Here is an 8,782-nt window from a genome sequence, read left to right as displayed (position 1 = left end):
ATGATCAATATCTATCAAAGAATATTATTAGGGGAAATAAAGGATTAGGTTCTACTGGCCAAAATTTGGTCATGTTAACATTGGATTTAAAAGATAGACCTATGACAAAGTTAGTGATAGAAGGCAAAATTTTGAGGGCTTATTAGATACTGGGGCTGACAAAAGTATTTTCAAAATTACAGAATGGCCCAAAGCCTGGCCACTTCAGCAGGCAGATCAGAATTTAAGGGGATTGGGTATAGCTTCCAATACTAACAAGAGTGCAGCCATATTAAAATGGAAGGATGAAGAAGGTCATAGTGGTACCGTCCAACCTTACATCCTCGAACATCTCCCGGTAAACTTGTGGAGGAGAGGTATTATGGAACAGATGGATTTACATCTCACATCAGAGATCCGATACATTAATCTAAAAGCTAATCAATCAACTGATGTTAGCCCAAGGACACATATGGGGAAATGGTCTTGGGAAAAATAGTCAAGGATCTACTTCACCCATTTTAGTTACTCCAAAACAAGATAAAAAGGGATTGGATTTTCATTAGGGACCATTGAAGCAATTAAAATAACATGGAAATCTGATAAACCTGTCTGGATCCCTCAGTGGCCCCTCTCAGAAGACAAATTAGAAGTGGCCCAGCAATTGGTTAAAGAACAACTAGAGGCTGGACAAATCAAACCATCCACCTCACCTTTCAACACACCAATATTTGTAATAAAAAAGAAATCAGGAAAATGGAGGCTATTTACATGACCTAAGAGCAATACATTCGATAATGGAGCCCATGGGACCTATTCAATTAGGATTACCTACTTTGTTGACTATCCCAGTTAATTGGCCCTCCATTGTAATTGATTTAAAAGATTGCTTCTTTTCCATTCTGTTACATCCCTCAGGCACCAAAAGGTTTGCATTTACTGTGCCCTCCCTTAATAAGAGCTCTTGTAATAAAAGGTATGAATGGATAGTCCTCCCACAAGGCATGGCTAATAGCCCCACTATGTGTCAAATATATGTAAACAAGGCTATAGAACCCATATGCCTAGCAAACCCTCAACTTTTAATCTATCATTATATGGATGATATTTTGCTAGCTCATAAGGAAAAACCTGTCTTAGAGCAATGTTATAATTCCTTATTAAAGTCAGTGGAAAGATGGGGCTTATTTATAGCCATTGATAAAGTAAAAATGACAGACACCAAAAGCTTCCTGGAATCTATCATAAATGCTATTGTGGTTAAACCCATAAAAATTACTATTTGGGTGGACAAACTTAGAATTTTATATGATTTTCAAAACCTTTTGTGTGATATTAATTGTATTAGACCTTATCTTCATTTATCCACCTCAAGTTTGGGCCCCCTGTTTGATATTCTTAAAGGTGATTCTGACCCCCTTTCTAAGTGGGTACTTACCCCTAAGGCTTGAACAGCTTTCAAGCTTGTTGAAACAGCTATGGAAAAGTTTCATCTTGATTTTATTGTCCTAGCTAAGCCTTTATCATTCACTGTCTTGGCCACAAATAAGTTACCCACAGGAGTGTTTTCACAAAAGTGTCCTATTCTATGGGTTCACGTGAATTATGCCCCTAACAAGGTCTTATCCTTGTTCACTGAATCTGTGGCAGAATTAATCCTTAGGGCATTAAAAGTATCCCTTTCCACCTTTGGATCACATCCCTCAACTATCACTATTCCATATACTACTGATCAGATATAATATCTTATTAATAATTCAAATTTATGGGCTATAGTCTTTACTATTATGGATAATGTTACAGAAACATTGCTGTTTACCGTCATTCAGAGCCTAATAAAAAAAAATCTACCTCAAATGTTCTGGAAGGACATTCTATTGGGACAATGGAAAGGCCCAAATCTGGTGTTAATCTGGACCCGAGGATCTGTTTGTGTTTTCCCACACTTCGCACAATTGCCAATTTGGCTGCTGGAGAGATTGGTCAAGGCCTCAACAGAGACCCAAAAACAGGAAGAAGATGAGGAGGCTTCTCCTGCTGATGGTGATGGCGATTTCTCATCAAGTTAATGGAGGAGACTCACGTGAACTATGGGAAATAGTAAAGACGTGGCCCTATCCTGTACCCCTTACCAAATCTTCTGTTCTATATCCTCCTATTTTTACAATTGGCCACATTTTTCCAGTCCCCTGTTCAATAGGGAAAAGAATGGTTTGGGTTTTTGTCCGTGGGAGGTCTATTGTGTGTTGTATCTGTTCTGTGCATATAGTGTTTATACAAAATGCATATACATCGGCGCAGAGAAACAGCCATTATTTGCCAAGCTGTGATTGCAATTGATGCTGGCTCATCCCCCCAAGTCTAGTTAAATATGCTGGACCAGTAGTCAAAGATAGGTAAGATTCATGGAGAGCTCATACCAACCTAAGACAGGAAATGAGGGCTAGAGCCTCATTGTCTGATGATGGGTAAGGATGTGGCTCTATCCTGAACAACCTAAGATGGGCACATTCTTTTTTATAAACAGAAAGGGAGAAAGATGGTGGGCGAGACCCGGGGCCCAGGGTTACACCACATGCATCCAAGATGGCGACTGGCAGAGAGCCAAAGGGCATGCTGAATGCGCCTTGAGAAAAAACAGGAAGTGTTTACCATTGGCTGTATGATAATTAGTTCAGCCACTTAGCACGTGGACAGATAAATCTTACATGTATGCTTGAGCTCATAATCGCTTGACCTTTAATAGGATTGGATGGACATATCTGATTACAATTGCTTATGCATGAGACTGCTTATATATTGAGAGTGTTATCCAAATAAAGCGAAAGCTGCTTCATGAACTTTTGAAGAGTACGCGTCATTTGTCCCTCTGGTCAGCTGCAAGTGGCAACTTTAGAAACTTCCCAGGTACTTATGGAACATCTTTAAGATAATTCCAGGCAATATAATTTGACAGGTGTCTTTATAGTGCTGGCCTTGGTAAAATCTTGCTGCCATTTTTATTTACAGATATATCAAGAAAGTAATACAACAGACCAGATCTAAATTTCTGAAGTTGTCTTTCAGTGGTCTAATATCCAATTATTAGCCAGAGACAGAAATCCTTATTTAAAATCCATTTGGCAAGTTTATATAAAGCTACATTTTGAAATAAACATTCGGAAAGAAGTAAAGTAATGCGGTTCAATTTTTGGAAACCAATTACAGTTATAATCAAATATGGAAAATAAACTCTCCTTGTGGTATTTAATATAAACCATGTTTATTTCTTCACACCAGAAAGAAATAGGTCTTATTTGTTGTTTCAGTTCTAAAATATGAAAATTTTAAAGGAAAATTATCCTATCAAGATGTAATACCTTTTCTTTCCCTTTCCCATTGAGTTTTAACAAATTAAGGGGAAATTAATCTAAATTTAGTCTGTGATCTCTTGTCTTTTAGTTTTTGTTTCTCTTATGATTTTGTTAAAGAAATGATGCTCTCTTTTTATCTTTCTGATAACCAACTTGACCACAGATATGTAGATGATTTCACATTGTTTTTCAGCTGATTATCTGATTCAGGCATTTTATTTTTTCTCTTTGGATTTGAAGACAGATGAAGGGAAAACATTGTTTTTGCAGTATCAAGCAGTTCCAGTAATATTAGGTCATTTGAGAATATCCAGTAAAGGACTCCTATCCAATGTTACTGATAGTTTGCTTCAGATGACATTAGACTCTAGTAAGTCTTTAAATTTTATAAATATAAAAATAATCAAAGTGAAATGTTTTTCTATCTTCCTCATTTCTATTACTTCACATATCAGAGTGAAGTTACTTTACATATGACACAATTTTATTTTATAATTTAATGATTATTATAATTTATAAAAATTTAATTATAATTTGTAATTTAAATTCTTAAAAATAATTTTGACAGTTGTATAATTGAATCAGCAATATTATTAAGAATTAAAAACCCTGACTGGTGTTGTTTCTCAGTGGTAGAGTGCTTGCCTATCTTGTGTGAGGAGGAACTGGATTTGGTTCTCAGCAGCATATAAAATTAAATAAAATAAAGATATTGTGTCCCTACAACTAAAAAATTTAAAAGTAAATAAATTTTCATCAACAATTAAAAAGATCTTTAAAAAAAAAACAAAAAATTCCTAACCCTTTGTCCAGATGTTCATTAATAACACAATTTCTAGTAGTCATTAGTTTATAGGTACACTGCAAATGATATATATATTTGAGCCTCTTTCTCTATCGTCTTTTGTCCTGTTGTCCTAACAGGTCCAATCACATAATCCTTGTTTGCTCAGGGGAAGTGAGATTATCAAATATATCTTTAGCTAAAGTGAGAATAATGACAGAGATATGCAACCCCATCAGCAATGTATGAGTGTACTTTTTTCCCCACATCCTTACCAACACCTATTGTTGCTTGTATTCTTGATAATAGACATTCTAATTAGGGTGAGTTGAAATCTAATTAGGGTGGTTTTGATTTGCATTTCTCTTATTACTAGAGATGTTGAACATTTTTTCATGTATCTGTTGATTATAGATCTGTGAATTATCTGCTCATTTATTTAGCCCATTTATTGATTGGGTTATTTGTATTCTTGGTGTAAAGTTTTTTGAGTTACTTATAAACTCTGGAGATTAGTGAAGTGTATGTGGCACAGATTTTTTCCCACTCTGTAAGCTCTCTGTTCACATTGTTGACTGTTTTCTTTGCTGAGAAAAGCCTTTTTAGTTTGAATCTATTCCATTTATTGACTCCTACTTTTATTTATTTTTTTTGGAACAGATTTTTGAATATTTATTGCCCATATGGATTAAAAAAAACCTTAAATGCAATGTGGCAGTGGTCCTAACACACCTGTAAACAGAATACAACTGAAAATTTTACTATACTCATGGTTGTGTAGAAGTTTTTAAGTCTTAAAGCCTCTTAATATAATCATGTATATCTATGTACAAAACATACATAAATTTCATTTTATTTAAAACATATGAAAGAGGTAATTTCAAAATCACACTAAACATAATAAATATAGAACTTGCTTTGTTAAAAATCTGCAGTACACATTCAAGTAAAGATTAAACTTCCAATGCCAACTATGTTTGGGACAGATATTAAACATTTACAATAATCAGTTTCCTAAAAGTGCTATTTTTAATACCTATAAAGAGGAAACTTATTCTAGTGCTTTTTTTCCCATCCAAACATCTATACATTCCTTTATTCACAGAACCAGATGTTTCTGTTACTAAAAATGCATATCCAAAGCTTTTATATCCTTTTAAATAGATTTAGCATTTCAGCTCTTTGGGGAAAGACAGGGAAGTCCAAACAAACAACTGAGACCATCCTGAATTATTAGAGATGACTGACTTTATGACATACCCTGTTTCAACTTAGATGTGAAATCTGATGAATGTTAATGAAAAAAATCCCATCCACACATCTAAGGTAAGTCATCTTTTTCTACATGAGAATTTGTATAGGTCAAGGAGCATCCACTGTAGCAACCTTCCTGTGACCCGGGTCTTGATGCCACACTCCAATTCTGATTTGTACATTCTCTTCCAACCTGATTTGGTGTAGTTTCTTCAGGGGTTATATTCAGTACATTGATTGAACTATGTTCAGATACACAGGAACGTGTTGGGCAAAAGTCTGAAGTAGAAGGTGAAGCAGGAAGAGATTTAGTCAGTTTAGACATGCAAACTGGAGACCCATTAGACACACTGTGAGGCTTCTTTTGCTGTGTCCTTGAGTGCACTGTAAGATTGTCCCGATCAGAACTTCCTGAGAAGGCACTGAAAAGTTTCACATTTTCTGAGTTCTGGTGGTCAAATGTAGTCATATTTAAAAACTGCTGCTTTAGCCAACTGGCTCTTTCTTCTTCAACAGACTTTCTCTCCAATCCTAGGCAAATAGCAGTCTCTGTAAAGCTTCCTCTTTCTTTCTCAAAGTTCTTTTTTGGCTCTTTAAAAAGGGACCATTCTTCTTTGAGCGTTCCTTTTCTTCCAATAACAGTCTCATAATAGTGAAGTGGTATCATCATCACATGCAGTAGCGAGCTGCTGCTGTAAAAGTTACTACTGTGTTTTAATCATTTTTTTACATTGCTGAATTTCTAACTCCAGTTTCTCAGTTTCTTGTTCATGGTCTTGTCATGATATCACATCTTCATCATTAAAACCTTCTAAGTGTACCTTTGAAATTTGTTTATCAAGTTTTTCTACATGACTTTTCAAACTTCTCCACTGTTTTCAGATGCTGTTTGTAAGCTGCTCTCTCACATTTTCACAGGAAAGGTCCCACATAACTCTCTGTGGTTAGTTCTCCAGCATCTTCTTCAACATCAGAGATAACTGTTCCTGTGCTATCATCTGTTCTTTCTCTAGGTCTCTTCTTTTGGGGAGAAAGAGGAGAAATCATTTCCTTTTTCATTTGCTGAAGAACCTTCTTAAGTTCAGCATTTTCCATTAGGATTTGTTTCTGATGATATTCATAATCATTCAAAAGAATTTTATACATTTCATCTTCATTCCTGGCTTCTGTTTTACCAGTCCTCCAGGAGCCTCTTTTTCCATCATCTCTCCCCACACAATTTAAAACGTCCATGGTTATTTCTTTATCCTTCTTGTTCATAATAAGTTGATGCAGACGTTCCTTTAGTTTATTATATTCATTCTCTTTTCTCTTCATATCATGCTTATACTGAGTAGCTCGACTTGCAATGATATTTTATAATTTTTGTACCTCATCTTTCTCATTTTTCAGGAGCTGATGCAAATTTCTGTTCTTGCACTGCAATTGTCTGTCTCTCTCTTGAAGCCCAATCATTTCCCTCTTGGAGGTTTCCAGTTGTTCCGTAAGTTTTGCACAGCAGTTCTGTAGATGGTCCATATCACTTCCCAGTTTCAGATTCTTTGTTTCCACATTTTCCTGAGCTAGAAGGTTCTTCCACTGAAGTACAAGTAGCTCATTCATACAATTTAAAACAGCAACTATATTTAGTTTTCTCTTTGTCTCTTTACTTTTGGATTCTTCATATAATGAAGGAAAACTAAAAGTAGTCAACTCCTGATCAAGATATGAAATACTTTGTTCAATATTCTCTTCTGTGCAGAAGGCACTGAAAAAGCTGTGCACATTTTTTGATAAAGGTATTGAAGAACATAGCACTTGCTGTGAGTATAGACTTGATGGAGACATCTTTGTTTTTGAGGTATATTGAGAGATATTTTTACTTTCTGCAGACAGACCTGGATCTGTAATAGTCATCCAATTTCCCATAGCAATTTCCAGAGCCAGGATACCTGAGGAACTAGTTCAGCACTGAAACATGTAGACCAGCTGCTGTCACTCTTCTAAGTAGGCATCTCCTAGTTCATGTTAAGACTCAGGTTCTTAACACACTTCAAAACCCTGTAGAGCTTTGGGGCAGGCAGCCTCTAATGCAGACCCCACTTATTCCTGCTTCTGAGAAAAATACCTTTTGAGTTATTCCACTCCTTGAGTATCTAGGTTCAAAACAACCAAAATTCAAAAATTGCTATTATACTAATAATTTGCCTTCTTGCAGAGTTTGTGGCTATTAGGTGGCTTCACAGTGGAAAACAGGGCACAAACAAAGCATGCCTCCCTCACAGGCCTGGGTCAACAGACTGGAGTCATATCCTGATTTAGGTTACTTAATGCAAGACCATTTCTCCAAGCTGGTTTCCTCACCCTTTACTGGATTATTGCTGCAGTATGAGAAACAGTGTGGTTAAAGGCACAGGATCCAAAGTCAGACCACCTGGTTTCACACCACAGCTCCACCACTTACAAACTAAGTGATTCTGAACAGAAATCTCCTCTGGGTCTCATTTTCCTCATCATCACGGCCCCCAGGAGTGGCGGGGAGTCACCGCTCAGGGCGTCCCAGCATGGCTCCCGTGGCCCTGGGGGCCCGCACAGGCACTGCGGGACAAGCGCCTCACACAGACCGCCCCTCCTCTGCCGCGGGCTCCTGCCTTACCCGCCCCACCCGCCCCTGACCAGGCTGCCCTCCACGCCTCAAGTCCGCCTCTCCCTACTTTTATTTCTTGTACTTTGGGAGTCTTGTTAAGGAAGTCTGATCCTAAGCCAACATGATGAAGATTTGGACCTACTTTTTCTTCCATTTTGTGCAAGGTCTCTGGTCTAATTCCTGGGACCTTGATCCATTTTGAGTTGAGGTTTTTGCAGGGTGAGCGGTAGGGGTTTATTTTCATTTTATTGCATATGGATTTCCAGTTGGGCTGTTGTTTTTTAAATTTTGTTTTCTTTGTCTAGGTTTGAGATTGGAAACTCATTTCACATTGCATTATTTTTACATGCTATTTTATTTAAGTAATAGAGAAAGAAAAGTTGGGGGAAAAGAAATCTCAGTGGAGTTTATTTGTAGGTGGCTGATGTTGTCTAACTAGTGAGCACTGGGTATCAGCTGTGAGTGTCATGTTGGCAGTGCACCACCCCTGCCCCTGTCCGGAGCTGGCAGGCCATGCCCCCACTTTGCCACATGTTGAGCTAAGATGGCCTCTGCCAGATGCTGGTGGGGCGTGCCTCTTCTGCACACGTAACTGTCAGACAATACCAGGTGCATCAGACTAGATTGTGTGGTGCTTCATGACTGGCCAAGTACACTTCCTTATTTGAGCTCTGGCGCGTGGACTAGTCTTGCCTTTGCATGCTTTCCCCTGATTGTTTTTTGTACTTTATATTAACTGGGTTTATTCCCCTAATAAACGGAGACTTGATCAGGCTTTTGTCTTGT

General features: G+C 37.3%; 1 pseudogene across 1 annotated transcript; it reads right to left on the bottom strand.

The window, feature by feature from the left end:
• Nucleotides 1–5,152: 5,152 nt before the first annotated feature.
• On the bottom strand, nt 5,153–7,838 carry LOC306652645 (afadin- and alpha-actinin-binding protein-like; annotated as a pseudogene). Its single transcript, XR_013766709.1, has 2 exons — nt 7,714–7,838; nt 5,153–7,367 (listed from the first exon to the last, which is right to left on the bottom strand). The product of XR_013766709.1 is annotated as an afadin- and alpha-actinin-binding protein-like (transcript).
• Between the last annotated feature and the right edge of the window lie 944 nt (nt 7,839–8,782).

This window comes from Sciurus vulgaris (genome assembly GCF_902686455.1).
Source record: "Sciurus vulgaris genome assembly, contig: HiC_scaffold_391_arrow_ctg1, whole genome shotgun sequence".
Lineage (NCBI taxonomy): Eukaryota > Metazoa > Chordata > Mammalia > Rodentia > Sciuridae > Sciurus > Sciurus vulgaris.
The sequence above is the reverse complement of the archived record's forward strand: the minus strand, read 5'-3'. Positions and strand labels throughout refer to the sequence as shown.